Raw genomic sequence first — 18,392 nt, forward strand, 5'->3', positions numbered from 1 at the left:
TAGAGTCTATCAAACATCTAAAGAACAATAAATCACCAGGTGTTGATGGAATTACATCAGAATTTTACAAATTATTTTCTGAACAAGTAGCTCCCTTCCTATTTGAAGTCTTTTTAGAGAGTATTAAAAACAATGTTCTCCCTCCTAGTCAGGGGTTAATAACACTGATACCTAAGCCTAAAAAAGAAGTGCTGCTCATCGATAACTGGCGTCCAATTTATCTTCTTAATAATGACTATAAGATATTAGCCTCCTACTTGCAAAAATAATTAAAGAAGTCCTGGATGCAATCATTGATGAAACACAGTCTGGCTTCATGAGGAACAGACATATTTCTAACAATGTCAGACTAGTATTAGACGTACTTGACTACTCAGACCTAATAACTGAGGATAGCTTCATATTATTTTTAGATTTTTATAAAGCATTTGACACAGTAGAGCATCAGTTTCTCTTCCACTCCCTTGAGAGACTTGGCTTTGGGGATCTTTTCTGCAAGGCTATTAAGACTCTCTATGCAAATGGTAACAGCTCTATCAAATTGAAATATGGCACCTCACCTAGATTTGAGTTAAAGAGAGGAATTAGGCAAGGTTGTCCTATCTCTCCGTACCGGTTTTTATTAATCACCCAACTTCTTGCAAATTCTTGAAATAATAGTTCTGTACAAGGTATTTCCATAGCTGGTAAAGAAATTATTATAAGGCAGCTGGCTGACGATACTACACTTTTTCTGAAAGGCACTAACCAAATTCCCATATCGATCAATGTGATACAATCCTTTTCCAAAGCGTCTGGTCTATATCTTAACATTAATAAATGTGAACTCATGGCTGTCAAAGATTGTGTGACACCTTCATGTTATGGTATTCCAGTAAAAGAAGAACTTACATATTTAGGCATAACCATTACAAAGGATCAGGAGTCTAGAGGCTTACTAAATTTTAACCCTCTTATTAAAAAAACCCAGAAGAAACTAAATCAATGGCTACAGAGGGACTTATCTTTAAAAGGTAGAGTCCTAATAACCAAGGCTGAAGGTATCTCTAGACTAACATATGGTGCTCTATCTTTATATCTTGACCGTAAAATAAGCAAGGAGATAGACCAGATGCTTTTCAACTTTCTTTGGAGAAACCGTACCCATTACATTAGGAAAACTGTTGTAATGAACACTTATGAGAATGGTGGACTGAATTTTCTGGACTTTACTACTTTAAATAATACTTTTAAGATCAATTGGATAAAACAATTCCTAAGACCCACTTCTATCTGGAATTTTATTCCTCATCATGTCTTCTCTACTTTTGGTGGCCTTAACTTCATGTTGTTTTGCAATTATAATATTGACAAAATTCCAGTGAAACTTTCTGCTTTTCATCGGCAGGTTTTCTTGTCATGGTCCTTAATTTATAAACACAATTTTTCTCCACACAGATATTATACATGGAATAATCGGGATATATTGTATAAAAATACCTCTCTGTTTTTAGAATATTGGTTCTGAAATAATATCCTATTGGTGAGCCAACTGGTAAATGCAGAGGGTCTTTTACTCAGTTATAAAGAATTCTTATCACTTTACAAGGTCCCTGTAACACCTAAAGATTTTGCAAATGTTTTAGATGCCATTCCCTCAGGTGTTGCTATGTTATTCAGGAACATGTCAAGACCTGACCCTCAGAGCCTACCTTCTGTTGACCCTGTTGACTCATCAGTAGGGGAGATTTGTTTCTCTTTTGGTCCATTCAACAACAGAGCGATACGATCCTTGTTTCAGCAGGATGTTGTATCTATACCTTATTGGAATGGATTTATTGATAATATCTGTTGGAAAAAAGTTTGGATGTTGCCACACACATACCTACTTGTTAACAAAATTAAGGAAGTTTCCTTTAAAATTATTCATAAATATTATCCTGCCAACCACTATATGAAGAAGTTTAAGGAAAACATCAGCTCAAATTGCTCCTTTTGTGATGACCACCCAGAAACAGTTTTGCATCTTTTTTGGCATTGTATGCATGTAAGAAAACTGTGGCAAGACATCAGTAGGTTTATAATTGAACACATTTATGAAGATGTTACACTATTGTGGAGAGATGTACTGTTTGGAGTCTTTCAATAGAAATAAACAGAATCCTTTTTATGTAATTCATTTCATTATTCTTTTGACCAAATTTCATATACACAAATGTAAATTTACAAACAGAAAACCACATTTTCGTACCCTACAAAAAGAAATTGAACTGTATTTTAAGACGGTTAAATGCTCTACTAACAAAAAAGCTGTTAGAATTGTAAGTATATGCATGTCCCTTAAGGTCCTTGTGTAATTGTAATGTGCTATTGTACCCCCTAGCCCCGCCCCCAGCCCCGCCCCTAGCTCGATTGTCCATTATTTGTAATCTATGTATGCTTGTGTTCCCTCATGTGCTTTATGTATTGATTTGTTATTAATAAAATACAATAAAAAAAACAAGCAATTAAAAAAAAAATATATATATATATATATAAATATATAAATAATGTGATTAGATGATACATAAAATACATATCCAGGCATTGTAAGATCTAGCAGGCGTCAGCAACACATGGTCAACGCACGGGCAAAGAAACGCGCCCAATATGCTGTGTGCAGTGAACAGCCAAACAATAAAAATGTTCCGAACACCAAAACCAACAAAAACGTCACACAATTCCGTCACAATATTTGCGTGAACTGTTTCGAAAGGGAAGCATGCGATAACCTTAATACTTAAGCTAATGGAGTGTTCCCATTTTGAACCATCTCATGTGTCTGAAGGTACAAATTCCACCTTCCTGGAGAGCAAATCAAGAGCACCTATAGGCCTACCACTGGCCAATTAGATAGCTTAGATAATCGTGTTTGCGATTTAAGCATCCCCATCAGCTGGAAGACTGTGTCCCTTTTCGGTTCAGTAAAATAAAAACGCAAATTATTTAAATTTATGCCTCACAAGTAATACAACAAATTATATATTACCAGTGCAATCATATACCTCACGTTTTGAAATATTATGCCCTGCCAATGTTGTTTCATATTATGGTCTCAGAACAACATTGGCAGGGCAATTCAATAATAGCCCATATGCAGTGATAATGTATTGAGCCTATAGCCTACTGAACAAACCTAGATCACTGCTACATAACTGTTTTTAATAGGTTAACGTTGCATAGGCTTATGCTTTTTAAGACGTTTTTATTTTTTTTACATTGAGCTCTAGATCCTGGCCTGCATTTTGACTCGCGGCTCAAAAATGGTTAGTGACCACTGGGCCACATTATATAGGCAAACTGCCTATGTCTACTGTATATTTACGTGAATATCTTGGTAACCCATAATGCAATGTCTCATCGATGCACCAATAGGAGAAGAGTGCTCGAGCCCGTTGTTCTCCGCCAATGGCTGAGTCGTTCATAAGGAAGTTAGAATCCAATCCTGTCAATTGTCTCGCCCTGAACCGAGACTAATTTAGTTATTTTTTCGTAAACAAATATGTATTTTTTTGCCAACAAACATTGCCAAATACCGGTATAAGGTCATCTAGATACATTAAACAGACGTCTTGAACTGGCTTATAAGGGGTCGGTTCTGAAATGTAATAACCTGCCTTTCTCCTGTCCGACAAGAGCCGCTTTCCACCGTATGCGCAGCGGTTAGCGAACTAATGAAGTCTTTACGGGATGGAACAGCAAACTGGACTTTTATATATGAATTTGTAGGGAACGCTTGATAAAGCCAAATATTCACCGCGGGCGCAGAGCTCCGGCCGAGGTAGGGTAAGTTATATTTACAATTTTCTAAACCTGCCGGCTAAAATGCTTGAACAGAGGGAGAGGCGTGTAGCACGTGCCATTCGACATCGTTTTGATCGCATTGTGAACCAGAATCTGTGTTTTCAGGAGACATTGAATATGGCGATTCTCAATTTTTCGGTTGCATGTATATTTTTATCTACACCTTTTTTACAAGCACATACTGGCCGTGGCTGCAATAATAACGATAGTTGCGCAGAAAAACTCAAATCTTTGATAAGTACAAAATGTAATGTGACACTATTCAACTTGAAATCTGGTGAATGCCAAGTTGAATGGCTGCTTCCTGGGTTTATTAAAGGATAATCGCCATATTCAACGTCTCATGTAAACCCAGATACTGGTTAAACTAATTTGTAGCTATAATATACAAAGTGTAGCCAGTCGTACCATTGTAGCGTGTATTCGGTGTATATTTCCAATAGACTTTATGTGCGTAACCCACATTTAGACACCTTTTTATTCATTATGAAATGTATAAATAAACCGGGTCTATCGGTACCTCTTCACTGAACACGATAGAGGGAGGCGAGGGTACATGAACAGGGTGGGATCATAGAGAATGATAGAGGCCCAAAGGCTGTTTTAGTAAGGGCAGTGCCAATAAGGGCTTCCACCATTTTAATGTCGTCAACTGGGTGGGACTTTAAACTTTATGGGTTGACCCCTCCTGATCACCCTGTTGGAGTCATGTGCAACTGGATCATCAGGATGGGTCAGCCAATCGTGAACATTATTGACTACTTAAAAATGGATCTGCCAGTGCGCTCAGTGATGGCATAAAAATAACTATATAGGGATGCTTTCGCTATCATTAACTATGGGTCGGACCAAAGTTGGGTAAAGCTGAACTTTATGAAAATACTCCGTGACATCACAGCGCGATTGACCAATCAAAGTTATAGCTTCCATGCCTTACTGAATTTACTGTTGATAGCAAGCATAATAGGTAGTGCTAGGTAACTTGTTAGAACCCACATGAGGGCAGTGCTAGCATGGTTATCCACATTTTTGCTAGTAGTTAACATGAAATGTACCAGCCAAGATCCGTAGAGCACGTTTGGGGCGATGAAACAACATAGTCCCATTTATTTATTTATTTCAATGAGCGAAGTGGGCCGGGGGACCGTTGGGCAACGCAAGCATAGCTCCTCACGGAGTGGCGGTCACGTGGGCCGTACTGGGATACGGATTCAAAAGTCCCTCGATCGGCCATTGGTGCCCATACAAATTAGCCCCAAGGTTGCCTTGTTCATTATCCTAACTGAAATACCATGACTGTTTTCTCATTAGCTGGGAATGTTTGAAATGTCTGATAAAACATACTTTGGTGATGTCATTTTCAAACTAGGGAAAGGGGATAACTAGTCAGTTGTACAACCTGAATACATTCAACTGAAATGTGTCTTCTGCATTTAACCCAACCCATCTGAATCAGAGAGGTGCGGGGGCTCCCTTCATCGACATCCACATCTTTGGCGCCCGGGGAACAGTGGGGTTACGGTCTTGCTCAGGTGCAGAAGGACAGATTTTTACCTTGTCAGCTCAGAGATTCAATCCAGCAAACTACTACATTCCCCTTGAGAAAATAGACCTTTTTGTGTGCTATTAGGTTTTCTATTAGTGTGCTAACACTCAGGTAGAATAGCTAGCCATCGCTAGTATCCACTGGTTGAAGTAACTTGTGAGTGTAATGGAGTTGACTGGTGACTATGACAGGAATATGTATCATTCACAACATTGGGTGGGGGGGACACAATCTTTATGCAAATATACCACATTCATTGCGGCACCTATTGACTATTGAAAAACCACCCCGTGGACATTTCCAAATACCCCGGTATATACATACCGCCCAAGCAATGTCCTTCCCTTCCTCCTCTGAGGAGTCTCCACTGAATCACTTGACTTGTATCTGCTCTCTGAGTTAACGTTACAGACTGCAATGCTGTAGAGGATGAGTCATTTGTTTGCCCCCAGTAACTCTGGTATGTACAGTGTTGTATCCTTTACTTTTCCCCCCTTATATAGCAGTTTCTGTAAAGCGATGTTTCATATTTTGAATGAATGGTTCAATACCTGAGATTTTTGTAGCTATTCAATGTTCGGAACCACAATGTTGTTGAAATTTGTATGCTAAAAATGAGTGGTCGTGCCAGTTCCTGGATCCATAACCACAGAAACAGGAGCGCAGCCCGTAGCTGCCCACTAGCAACCAAACTATTTAGTGCTAGGTATCAACTGCCAATCCAGAAGGGGCTGTAGTGAGCTTCAATTGGTCAAGCGTGCCGCAATCAATGTGTATATTTGCATAAAGATTGTGTCCCCCACCCAATGTTGTGAATGATACATATTCCTGTCACCAGTCAACTCCATTACACTCACAAGTTACTTCAACTAGTTATCCCCTTTCCCTAGTTTGAATATCATTGAAACTATTTCTTATGTTTTTCAATACGTTTTAATATTTGTTGAAATGCAAGTAAATGACTGCCGTCAACTTGTGCTTAGGGGATAAAAGAAGATTGTGTTCTTATTTCACCTGTCACATTTTACATTATGAATCTTACTTAGATCCCCAGCACAGTTGAGCCAGTCATGTGCTTGTATAAAATAGCACAAGAGAAAGAGGGAGCAGGTGGGTCCTGCTGTGTATTTACAGAGGTTGTGTTTTATATTGACAGTCAAGTGTTTTGCTTCAATAGAGTGATCAAGGAAGTACAACTATAGTTTTCTGTCACAGAAAATACATTAGGGCAACACATTCGGCAGAAAATAGCTTAATTTTCATCAGATGACAGAAGTGCAACACAATTTTGCTGGCAGCCTCAAGTAAATTAACTCAAAATGAAAAAGCAAGGTATTTTTTGCAAAAACGATTCATGGCCATCATTATTTCTAATGTTTAGGCCTTTCATAGAATGTAGCCAGCTACATTTCCGTATGTTTTGTTTTAAAGTCAATCTAGCATTTTAGCGGAGAAAAATAGTTTGGCTACACAAGAAAAGTACTGCAGATAATAAACCACACCGGTCAGAGAACTGTGTGCTGATAGAATGGCCATTAGTGAATTTTCATCTGAGTGGGAAAGTGCAACTGAAGCACAAAATTGGTCTGACGCCCAGCAGAAATGATAAAAATAACCACTTTAGATCTGCGTTTACAAAATGCAGCAAGATATTTCTTGTGTGTTATCTTTTTTCCTTTGTGAAAAAACACGGAATTATGCGTTAACACGACCCCTAGTTAAACTTGTTATCTAAGTAAGTGGCTGCATTAATAAGGTGATTGGGCATCATATTGTGTTAGCTTTCTGCCATGTTTGAGAACTCAAAGCCCTTTGGATTAGTTATTTGTACAGCTGCCACTGTTATCTTGATTTCCTTGTATTTCTCTTTACAATTTATTTTATTTAACTAGGCAAGTTCTCTCCTCCCATCTAGTTTTCAGCCCATCTGCTCCCTCCCCCCTCCTCTCCTAGCAGGCAGATCCGTTGCCCTAGTGACTCCACACAGACACAGCATGTAGACATGCTGCTGAAGAGACAGTACTGCATGAGTCAAAACTTTGTTCATTTGCACAATGTCTCTCGTTCACATTCGCTTGTGAACGTGTCCAAACTCACCAAAAACGACATTCGGTAACACCTACCAAAATGTATAACTTCATGAGCTGGATTGCCTGTCTTTGCAAATAGTTTATTTTCCTTTGCACTCGCATATTTAGCTAGCAGCCTCTGGAAACTAGCTATTATTTGTACTAATTTTGTTAGCATTCAGGTAATGGGCTTTTTTGCATTTTTTGGCGCATGTGTACTAAGCCAGTAATACCGTAAATCCCAGGTTGAGAGAAGGACTGTATGACTATGAAAATCTGGATACTGCCCAACCCTAAGAATGACTATCCTACTCAGTTTTTTATATATATTTCTGTAGTGAAACATTAAATTGATCCTTTTGAGCTAAAACTATACTAAATATATTCACGTCACCAAATAACTGATTAAAACACCCTGTTTTGCAATGAAGGTCTACAGTAGCCTCAACAGCACTCTCTGGGGAAGCACCACCATTGTCTGTCCTCCTTTTGGGAACATTGACTTCAATACAAGACCTAGGAGGCTAATGGTTCTCACCCCCTTCCATAGACCGACACTAATTATGACGACTTCCGGAGGACGTCCTTCAACCTGTCAGCGCTCTTGCAGTAGTAATTGACATGTTGTCCACCTAATCAAAGGATCAGATAATTTATCTAGTACTGAAAGCATAAGCTACAGCTAGCTTAACACTGCAGTGCAAAACATATGTTGAGTAGTTCACTCAGGGAGAGAGTGGTGAGTAGTTCACTCAGGGGAGAGAGAGAGTGGTGAGTAGTTCACTCAGGGGAGAGGGAGAGTGGTGAGTAGTTCACTCAGGGGAGAGGGAGAGTGGTGAGTAGTTCACTCAGGGGAGAGGGAGAGTGGTGAGTAGTTCACTCAGGGGAGAGGGAGAGTGGTGAGTAGTTCACTCAGGGGAGAGGGAGAGTGGTGAGTAGTTCACTCAGGGGAGAGGGAGAGTGGTGAGTAGTTCACTCAGGGGAGAGGGAGAGAGAGTGGTGAGTAGTTCACTCAGGGGAGAGGGAGGGAGAGTGGTGAGTAGTTCACTCAGGGAGAGGGAGGGAGAGTGGTGAGTAGTTCACTCAGGGGAGAGGGAGGGAGAGTGGTGAGTAGTTCACTCAGGGGAGAGGGAGGGAGAGTGGTGAGTAGTTCACTCAGGGGAGAGGGAGGGAGAGTGGTGAGTAGTTCACTCAGGGGAGAGGGAGGGAGAGTGGTGAGTAGTTCACTCAGGGGAGAGGGAGGGAGAGTGGTGAGTAGTTCACTCAGGGGAGAGGGAGGGAGAGTGGTGAGTAGTTCACTCAGGGGAGAGGGAGGGAGAGTGGTGAGTAGTTCACTCAGGGGAGAGGGAGGGAGAGTGGTGAGTAGTTCACTCAGGGGAGAGGGAGGGAGAGTGGTGAGTAGTTCACTCAGGGGAGAGGGAGGGAGGAGAGTGGTGAGTAGTTCACTCAGGGAGAGGGAGGGAGGAGAGTGGTGAGTAGTTCACTCAGGGGAGAGTGGAGAGGGAGGGAGGGAGAGTGGTGAGTAGTTCACTCAGGGAGAGGGAGGGAGGGGAGAGTGGGTGAGTAGTTCACTCAGGGGAGAGGGAGGGAGGGAGAGTGGTGAGTAGTTCACTCAGGGGAGAGGGAGGGAGGGAGAGTGGTGAGTAGTTCACTCAGGGAGAGGGAGGGAGGGAGAGTGGTTGAGTAGTTCACTCAGGGGAGAGGGAGGGAGGGAGAGTGGTGAGTAGTTCACTCAGGGGGAAGAGGGAGGGAGGGAGAGTGGTGAGTAGTTCACTCAGGGGAGAGGGAGGGAGGGAGAGTGGTGAGTAGTTCACTCAGGGAGGAGAGGGCGGGAGGGAGAGTGGTGAGTAGTTCACTCAGGGAGAGGGAGGGAGGGAGAGTGGTGAGTAGTTCACTCAGGGGAGAGGGAGGGAGGGAGAGTGGTGAGTAGTTCACTCAGGGGAGAGGGAGGGAGGGAGAGTGGTGAGTAGTTTCACTCAGGGGAGAGGGAGGGAGGGAGAGTGGTGAGTAGTTCACTCAGGGGAGAGGGAGGGAGGGAGAGTGGTGAGTAGTTCACTCAGGGGAGAGGGAGGGAGGAGGGTACGAGAGTGTGAGTAGTTCACTCAGGGGAGAGGGAGGGAGGGAGAGTGGTGAGTAGTTCACTCAGGGGAGAGGGAGGGAGGGAGAGTGGTGAGTAGTTCACTCAGGGGAGAGGGAGGGAAGGGAGAGTGGTGAGTAGTTCACTCAGGGGAGAGGGAGGGAGGGAGAGTGGTGAGTAGTTCACTCAGGGGAGAGGGAGGGAGGGAGAGTGGTGAGTAGTTCACTCAGGGGAGAGGGAGGGAGGGAGAGTGGTGAGTAGTTCACTCAGGGGAGAGGGAGGAGGGAGAGTGGTGAGTAGTTCACTCAGGGGAGAGGGAGGGAGGGAGAGTGGTGAGTAGTTCACTCAGGGGAGAGGGAGGGAGGGAGAGTGGTGGAGTAGTTCACTCAGGGGAGAGGGAGGGAGGGAGAGTGGTGAGTAGTTCACCTCAGGGGAGAGGGAGGGAGGGAGAGTGGTGAGTAGTTCACTCAGAGGGAGAGGGAGGGAGGGAGAGTGCGTGAGTAGTTTCACCTCACAGGGGAGAGGGGGGGGAAGGGAGAGTGGTTGAGTAGTTCACTCAGGTGGAGAGCAGGGAGAGGGAGGACGGAGAGTGGTGAGTAGTTCACTCAGGGGAGAGGAGGGAGGGAGAGTGGTGAGTAGTTTCACTCAGGGGAGGAGAGGGGAGGGAGGGGAGAGTGCGTGAGATAGTTCACTCAGGGAGAGGGAGGAGGGAGCGAGAAGTGGTGAGTAGTTCACTCAGGGGAAGGGAGGGAGGGAGAGTGGTGAGTAGGTTTCACTCAGGGGAGAGGGAGGGAGGGAGAGTGGTGAGTAGTTCACTCAGGGGAGAGGGAGGGAGGGAGAGTGGTGAGTAGTTCACTCAGGGGAGAGGGAGGGAGGGAGAGTGGTGAGTAGTTCACTCAGGGGAGAGGGAGGGAGGGAGAGTTGGTGAGTAGTTCACTCAGGGGAGAGGGAGGGAGGGAGAGTGGTGAGTAGTTCACTCAGCGGGAAGGGAGGGAGGGAGAGTGGTGTGAGTAGTTCACCCGAGTTGGGTAGGGAGTTGAGTTCCCATCAGGGGAGAGGGAGGGAGGGAGAGTGGTGAGTAGTTCACTCAGGGAGAGGGGAGGGAGGGAGAGTGGTGAGTAGTTCACTCAGGGGAGAGGAGGGGAGGGAGAGTGGTGAGTAGTTCACTCAGGGGAGAGGGAGGAGGGAGAGTGGGGGGTAGTTCACTCAGGGGAGAGGGAGGGAGGGAGAGTGGTGAGTAGTTCACTCAGGGGAGAGGGAGGGAGGGAGAGTGGTGAGTAGTTCACTCAGGGGGAGAGGGAGGGAGGGAGAGTGGTGAGTAGTTCACTCAGGGGAGAGGGAGGGAGGGAGAGTGGTGAGTAGTTCACTCAGGGGAGAGGGAGGAGGGAGAGTGGTGAGTAGTTCACTCAGGGAGAGGGAGGGAGGGAGAGTGGTGAGTAGTTCACTCCTATGGCGAGAGGGAGGGAGGGAGAGGTGGTGAGTAGTTCACTCAGGGGAGAGGGAGGGGGGAGGGGAGAGTGGTGAGTAGTCACTCAGGGGAGAGGGAGGGAGGGAGAGTGGTGAGTAGTTCACATCAGGGGAGAGGGAGGGAGGTGAGAGTGGTGAGTAGTTCACTCAGGGGAGAGGGAGGGATGGAGAGTGGTGAGTAGTTCACTCAGGGGAGAGGAGGGAGGGAGAGTGGTGAGTAGTTCACTCAGGGGAGAGGGAGGGAGGGAGAGTGGTGAGTAGTCACTCGGGGAGAGGGAGGGAGGGGAGAGTGGTGAGTAGTTCACTCAGGGGAGAGGGAGGGCGGGAGAGTGGTGAGTAGTTCACTCAGGGGAGAGGGAGGGAGGGAGAGTGGTGAGTAGTTCACTCAGGGGAGAGGGAGGGAGGGAGAGTGGTGAGTAGTTCACTCAGGGAGAGGGAGGGAGGGAGGGGAGAGTGGTGAGTAGTTCACTCAGGGGAGAGGGGGGAGGGAGAGTGGTGAGTAGTTCACTCAGGGGAGAGGGAGGGAGGGAGAGTGGTGAGTAGTTCACTCAGGGGAGAGGGGGGAGGGAGAGTGGTGAGTAGTTCACTCAGGGGAGAGGGAGGAGGGAGAGTGGTGAGTAGTTCACTCAGGGGAGAGGGAGGGAGGGAGAGTGGTGAGTAGTTCACTCAGGGGAGGGGAGGGAGGGAGAGTGGTGAGTAGTTCACTCAGGGGAGAGGGAGGGAGGGAGAGTGGTGAGTAGTTCACTCAGGGGAGAGGGAGGGAGGGAGAGTGGTGAGTAGTTCACTCAGGGGAGAGGGAGGGAGGAGAGTGGTGAGTAGTTCACTCAGGGGAGAGGGAGGGAGGGAGAGTGGTGAGTAGTTCACTCAGGGGGAGAGAGGGAGGGAGGGGAGAGTGGTGAGTAGTTCACTCAGGGGAGAGGGAGGGAGGGAGAGTGGTGAGTAGTTCACTCAGGGGAGAGGGAGGGAGGGAGAGTGGTGAGTAGTTCACTCAGGGGAGAGGAGGGAGGGAGAGTGGTGAGTAGTTCACTCAGGGGAGAGGGAGGGAGGCAGAGTGGTGAGTAGTTCACTCAGGGAGGAGGGAGGGAGGAGAGGCGGAGAGAGTGGTGAGTAGTTCACTCAGGGGAGAGGGAGGGAGGGAGGGAGAGTGGTGAGTAGTTACCAGGGGAGAGGGAGGGAGGGAGAGTGGTGAGTAGTTCACTCAGGGAGTAGGGAGGGAGGGAGAGTGTGAGTAGTTCACTCAGGGGAGAGGAGGGGAGGGAGAGTGGTGAGTAGTTCACTCAGGGGAGAGGGAGGGATGGGAGAGTGGTGAGTAGTTCACTCAGGGGGAGAGGGAGGGAGGGAGAGTGTGAGTAAGTTCACTCAGGGGAGAGGGAGGAGGGAGAGTGGTGAGTAGTTCACTCAGGGAGAGGGAGGGAGGGAGAGTGGTGAGTAGTTCACTCAGGGGAGAGGGAGGGAGGGAGAGTGGTGAGTAGTTCACTCAGGGGAGAGGGAGGGAGGGAGAGTGGTGAGTAGTTCACTCAGGGGGAGAGGGAGGGAGGGAGAGTGGTGAGTAGTTCACTCAGGGGAGAGGGAGGGAGGGAGAGTGGTGAGTAGTTCACTCAGGGGAGAGGGAGGGAGGGAGGGAGAGTGGTGAGTAGTTCACTCAGGGGAGAAGGAGGGAGGGAGAGTGGTGAGTAGTTCACTCAGGGGGAGAGGGAGGGAGGAGAGTGGTGAGTAGTTCACTCAGGGGAGAGGGAGGGAGGGAGAGTGGTGAGTAGTTCACTCAGGGGAGAGGGAGGGAGGGAGAAGTGGTGAGTAGTTCACTCAGGGGAGAGGGAGGGAGGAGAGTGGTGAGTAGTTCACTCAGGGGAGAGGGAGGGAGGAGAGTGGTGAGTAGTTCACTCAGGGAGAGGGAGGGAGGGAGAGTGGTGAGTAGTTCACTCAGGGGAGAGGGAGGGGGAGAGTGGTGAGTAGTTCACTCAGGGGAGAGGGAGGGAGGGAGAGTGGTGAGTAGTTCACTCAGGGGAGAGGGAGGGAGGAGGAGTGGGAGTAGTTCACTCAGGGGAGAGGGAGGGAGGGAGAGTGGTGAGTAGTTCACTCAGGGGAGAGGGAGGGAGGGAGAGTGGTGAGTAGTTCACTCAGGGGAGAGGGAGGGAGGGAGAGTGGTGAGTAGTTCACTCAGGGGAGAGGGAGGGAGGGGGGGAGGAGAGTGAGTAGTTCACTCAGGGGAGGGAGGGAGGGAGAGTGGTGAGTAGTTCACTCAGGGGAGAGGGAGGGAGGGAGAGTGGTGAGTAGTTCACTCAGGGGAGAGGGAGGGAGGGAGAGTGGTGAGTAGTTCACTCAGGGGGAGAGGGAGGGAGGGGAGGGAGAGGGAGGGAGGAGAGTGGTGAGTAGTTCACTCAGGGGAGAGGGAGGGAGGGAGAGTGGTGAGTAGTAGTTCACTCAGGGGAGAGGGAGGGAGGGAGAGTGGTGAGTAGTTCACTCAGGGGAGAGGAGGGAGGGAGAGTGGTGAGTAGTTCACTCAGGGGAGAGGGAGGGAGGGAGAGTGGTGAGTAGTTCACTCAGGGGAGAGGGGGAGGGAGGGAGAGTGGTGAGTAGTTCACTCAGGGGAGAGGGAGGGAGGAGAGAGAGTGGTGAGTAGTTCACTCAGGGGAGGGAGGGAGGGAGGAGGAGAGTGGTGAGTAGTTCACTCAGGGGAGAGGGAGGGAGGGAGAGTGGTGAGTAGTTCACTCAGGGGAGAGGGAGGGAGGGAGAGTGGTGAGTAGTTCACTCAGGGGAGAGGGAGGGAGAGGAGAGTGGTGAGTAGTTCACTCAGGGGAGAGGGAGGGAGGGAGAGTGGTGAGTAGTTCACTCAGGGGAGAGGGAGGGAGGGGGAGAGTGGTGAGTAGTTCACTCAGGGGAGAGGGAGGGAGGGAGAGTGGTGAGTAGTTCACTCAGGGGAGAGAGGGGGGAGGGAGGGAGAGTGGTGAGTAGTTCACTCAGGGGGAGAGGGAGGGAGGGAGGGAGAGTGGTGAGTAGTTCACTCAGGGGAGAGGGAGGGAGAGTGGTGAGTAGTTCACTCAGGGGAGAGGGAGGGAGGGAGGGAGAGTGGTGAGTAGTTCACTCAGGGGGGGGAGAGGGAGGAGGGAGGGAGAGTGGTGAGTAGTTCACTCAGGGAGAGGGAGGGAGGGAGGGAGGGAGAGTGGTGAGTAGTTCACTCAGGGGAGAGGGAGGGAGGGAGGGAGGGAGAGTGGTGAGTAGTTCACTCAGGGGAGAGGGAGGGAGGGAGGGAGGGAGAGTGGTGAGTAGTTCACTCAGGGGAGAGGGAGGGAGGGAGGGAGGGAGAGTGGTGAGTAGTTCACTCAGGGAGAGGGAGGGAGGGAGGAGGGAGAGTGGTGAGTAGTTCACTCAGGGGAAGGGAGGGAGGGAGGGAGGGAGAGTGGTGAGTAGTTCACTCAGGGGGAGGGAGGGGAGAGGAGGGGGGGGAGGGAGGGAGGGGGAGAGTGGTGAGTAGTTCACTCAGGGGAGAGGGAGGGAGGGAGGGAGGGAGAGTGGTGAGTAGTTCACTCAGGGGAGAGGGAGGGAGGGAGGGAGGGAGAGTGGTGAGTAGTTCACTCAGGGGAGAGGGAGGGAGGGAGGGAGGGAGAGTGGTGAGTAGTTCACTCAGGGGAGAGGGGGGAGGGAGGGAGGGAGGGGAGAGTGGTGAGTAGTTCACTCAGGGGAGAGGGAGGAGGGAGGGAGGGAGAGTGGTGAGTAGTTCACTCAGGGGAGAGGGAGGAGGGAGGGAGGGAGAGTGGTGAGTAGTTCACTCAGGGGAGAGGGAGGGGAGGGAGGGAGGGAGAGTGGTGAGTAGTTCACTCAGGGGAGGAGAGGGAGGGAGGGAGGGAGGGAGAGTGGTGAGTAGTTCACTCAGGGGAGAGGGGAGGAGGGAGGGAGGGAGAGTGGTGAGTAGTTCACTCAGGGGAGAGGGAGGGAGGGAGGGAGGAGAGTGGTGAGTAGTTCACTCAGGGGAGAGGGAGGGAGGGAGGGAGGGAGGAGTGGTGAGTAGTTCACTCAGGGGAGAGGGAGGGAGGGAGGGAGGGAGAGTGGTGAGTAGTTCACTCAGGGGGAGAGGAGGGAGGGAGGGAGGGAGAGTGGTGAGTAGTTCACTCAGGGGAGAGGGAGGGAGGGAGGGAGGGAGAGTGGTGAGTGTAGTAGTTCACTCAGGGGAGAGGGAGGGAGGGAGGGAGGGAGAGTGGTGAGTAGTTCACTCAGGGGAGAGGGAGGAGGGGGGAGAGTGGTGAGTAGTTCACTCAGGGGAGAGGAGGGAGGGAGAGTGGTGAGTAGTTCACTCAGGGGAGAGGAGGGAGGGAGAGTGGTGAGTAGTTCACTCAGGGGAGAGGGGGGAGAGGGGAGAGGGGAGTAGTTCACTCAGGGGAGAGGGAGGGAGGGAGAGTGGTGAGTAGTTCACTCAGGGGAGAGGGAGGGAGGGAGAGTGGTGAGTAGTTCACTCAGGGGAGAGGGAGGGAGGGAGAGTGGTGAGTAGTTCACTCAGGGGAGAGGAGGGAGGGAGGAGAGTGGTGAGTAGTTCACTCAGGGGAGAGGGAGGGAGGGAGAGTGGTGAGTAGTTCACTCAGGGGAGGGGAGGGAGGGAGGAGAGTGGTGAGTAGTTCACTCAGGGGAGAGGGAGGGAGGGAGAGTGGTGAGTAGTTCACTCAGGGGAGAGGGAGGGAGGGAGAGTGGTGAGTAGTTCACTCAGGGGAGAGGGAGGGAGGGAGAGTGGTGAGTAGTTCACTCAGGGGAGAGGGAGGGAGGGAGAGTGGTGAGTAGTTCACTCAGGGGAGAGGGAGGGAGGGAGAGTGGTGAGTAGTTCACTCAGGGGAGAGGGAGGGAGGGAGAGTGGTGAGTAGTTCACTCAGGGGAGAGGGAGGGAGGGAGAGTGGTGAGTAGTTCACTCAGGGGAGAGGGAGGGAGGGAGAGTGGTGAGTAGTTCACTCAGGGGAGAGGGAGGGAGGGAGAGTGGTGAGTAGTTCACTCAGGGGAGAGGGAGGGAGGGAGAGTGGTGAGTAGTTCACTCAGGGGAGAGGGAGGGAGGGAGAGTGGTGAGTAGTTCACTCAGGGGAGAGGGAGGGAGGGAGAGTGGTGAGTAGTTCACTCAGGGGAGAGGGAGGGAGGGAGAGTGGTGAGTAGTTCACTCAGGGGAGGGAGGGAGGGAGGGAGGGAGAGAGTGGTGAGTAGTTCACTCAGGGAGAGGGAGGGAGGGAGAGTGGTGAGTAGTTCACTCAGGGGAGAGGGAGGGAGAGGAGAGAGTGGTGAGTAGTTCACTCAGGGGAGGGGAGGGAGGGAGAGTGGTGAGTAGTTCACTCAGGGGAGAGGGAGGGAGGGGAGAAGAGTGGTGAGTAGTTCACTCAGGGGAGAGGGAGGGAGGGAGAGTGGTGAGTAGTTCACTCAGGGGAGAGAGGGAGGGAGGGAGAGTGGTGAGTAGTTCACTCAGGGGAGGGAGGGAGGGAGGGGAGAGTGGTGAGTAGTTCACTCAGGGGAGGGAGGGAGGGAGAGTGGTGAGTAGTTCACTCAGGGGAGGAGGGAGGGAGAGTGGTGAGTAGTTCACTCAGGGGAGGGAGGGAGGGGAGAGTGGTGAGTAGTTCACTCAGGGGAGGGAGGGAGGGAGGGAGGTGGTGAGTAGTTCACTCAGGGGAGGGAGGGAGGGAGAGTGGTGAGTAGTTCACTCAGGGGAGAGGGAGGGAGGGAGAGTGGTGAGTAGTTCACTCAGGGGAGAGGGAGGGAGGGAGAGTGGTGAGTAGTTCACTCAGGGGAGAGGGAGGGAGGGAGAGTGGTGAGTAGTTCACTCAGGGGAGAGGGAGGAGGGAGAGTGGTGAGTAGTTCACTCAGGGGAGAGGGAGGGAGGGAGAGTGGTGAGTAGTTCACTCAGGGGAGAGGAGGGAGGAGAGTGGTGAGTAGTTCACTCAGGGGAGAGGGAGGGAGGGAGAGGGGTGAGTAGTTCACTCAGGGGAGAGGGAGGGAGGGAGAGTGGTGAGTAGTTCACTCAGGGGAGAGGGAGGGAGGGAGAGTGGTGAGTAGTTCACTCAGGGGAGAGGGAGAGGGAGGGAGGGAGAGGGAGAGTGGTGAGTAGTTCACTCAGGGGAGAGGGAGGGAGGGAGAGTGGTGAGTAGTTCACTCAGGGGAGAGGAGGGAGGGAGAGTGGTGAGTAGTTCACTCAGGGGAGAGGGAGGAGGGAGGAGTGGTGAGTAGTTCACTCAGGGGAGAGGGAGGGAGGGAGAGTGGTGAGTAGTTCACTCAGGGGAGAGGGAGGGAGGGAGAGTGGTGAGTAGTTCACTCAGGGGAGAGGGAGGGAGGGAGAGTGGTGAGTAGTTCACTCAGGGGAGAGGGAGGGAGGGAGAGTGGTGAGTAGTTCACTCAGGGGAGAGGGAGGGAGGGAGAGTGGTGAGTAGTTCACTCAGGGGAGAGGGAGGGAGGGAGGAGAGTGGTGAGTAGTTCACTCAGGGGAGAGGGAGGGAGGGAGAGTGGTGAGTAGTTCACTCAAGGGAGAGGGAGGGAGGGAGAGTGGTGAGTAGTTCACTCAGGGGAGAGGGAGGGAGGGAGAGTGGTGAGTAGTTCACTCAGGGGAGAGGAGGGAGGGAGAGTGGTGAGTAGTTCACTCAGGGGAGAGGGAGGGAGGGAGAGGGGAGAGTGGGAGGGAGAGTGGTGAGTAGTTCACTCAGGGGAGAGGGAGGGAGGGAGAGTGGTGAGTAGTTCACTCAGGGGAGAGGGAGGGGGGGGAGAGTGGTGAGTAGTTCACTCAGGGGAGAGGGAGGGAGGGGGTGGTGAGTAGTTCACTCAGGGGAGAGGGAGGAGGAGGGGAGGAGGAGGGAGGGAGGAGAGTGGTGAGTAGTTCACTCAGGGGGAGAGGGAGGGAGAGTGGTGAGTAGTTCACTCAGGGGAGAGGGAGGGAGGGAGGGAGGGAGGGAGAGGAGAGTGGTGAGTAGTTCACTCAGGGGAGAGGGAGGGAGGGAGGGAGGGAGGGGAGAGTGGTGAGTAGTTCACTCAGGGGAGAGGGAGGGAGGGAGGGAGGGGAGGAGAGTGGTGAGTAGTTCACTCAGGGGAGAGGGAGGGAGGGAGGGAGGGAGAGTGGTGAGTAGTTCACTCAGGGGGAGGGAGGGAGGGAGGGAGGGAGAGTGGTGAGTAGTTCACTCAGGGGAGGGAGGGAGAGTGGTGAGTAGTTCACTCAGGGGAGAGGGAGGGGAGAGTGGTGAGTAGTTCACTCAGGGGAGAGGGAGGGAGAGTGGTGAGTAGTTCACTCAGGGAGAGGGAGGGAGAGTGGTGAGTAGTTCACTCAGGGGAGAGGGAGGGGAGAGTGGTGAGTAGTTCACTCAGGGGAGAGGGAGGGAGAGTGGTGAGTAGTTCACTCAGGGGAGAGGGAGGGAGAGTGGTGAGTAGTTCACTCAGGGGGAGGGAGGGAGGAGAGTGGTGAGTAGTT

General features: G+C 50.7%; 1 protein-coding gene across 4 annotated transcripts in view; it reads left to right on the top strand.

Annotated features, from left to right (window-relative positions):
* Positions 1-3,443: 3,443 nt before the first annotated feature.
* Positions 3,444-18,392, top strand: part of wu:fi75a02 (uncharacterized) — a 56,524-nt gene continuing 41,575 nt past the window's right edge. For 2 of the 4 annotated variants that reach the window (XM_020465876.2, XM_020465877.2), the window contains exon 1: positions 3,446-3,804. The gene's annotated coding sequence lies outside the window, so the exon portion shown is untranslated. Of the gene's footprint in view, positions 3,805-18,392 lie in introns of all 4 variants that reach the window. The other 2 variants (XM_020465878.2, XM_031809370.1) reach the window with 2 other exon arrangements.

This window comes from Oncorhynchus kisutch, linkage group LG29, assembly GCF_002021735.2.
Source record: "Oncorhynchus kisutch isolate 150728-3 linkage group LG29, Okis_V2, whole genome shotgun sequence".
Lineage (NCBI taxonomy): Eukaryota > Metazoa > Chordata > Actinopteri > Salmoniformes > Salmonidae > Oncorhynchus > Oncorhynchus kisutch.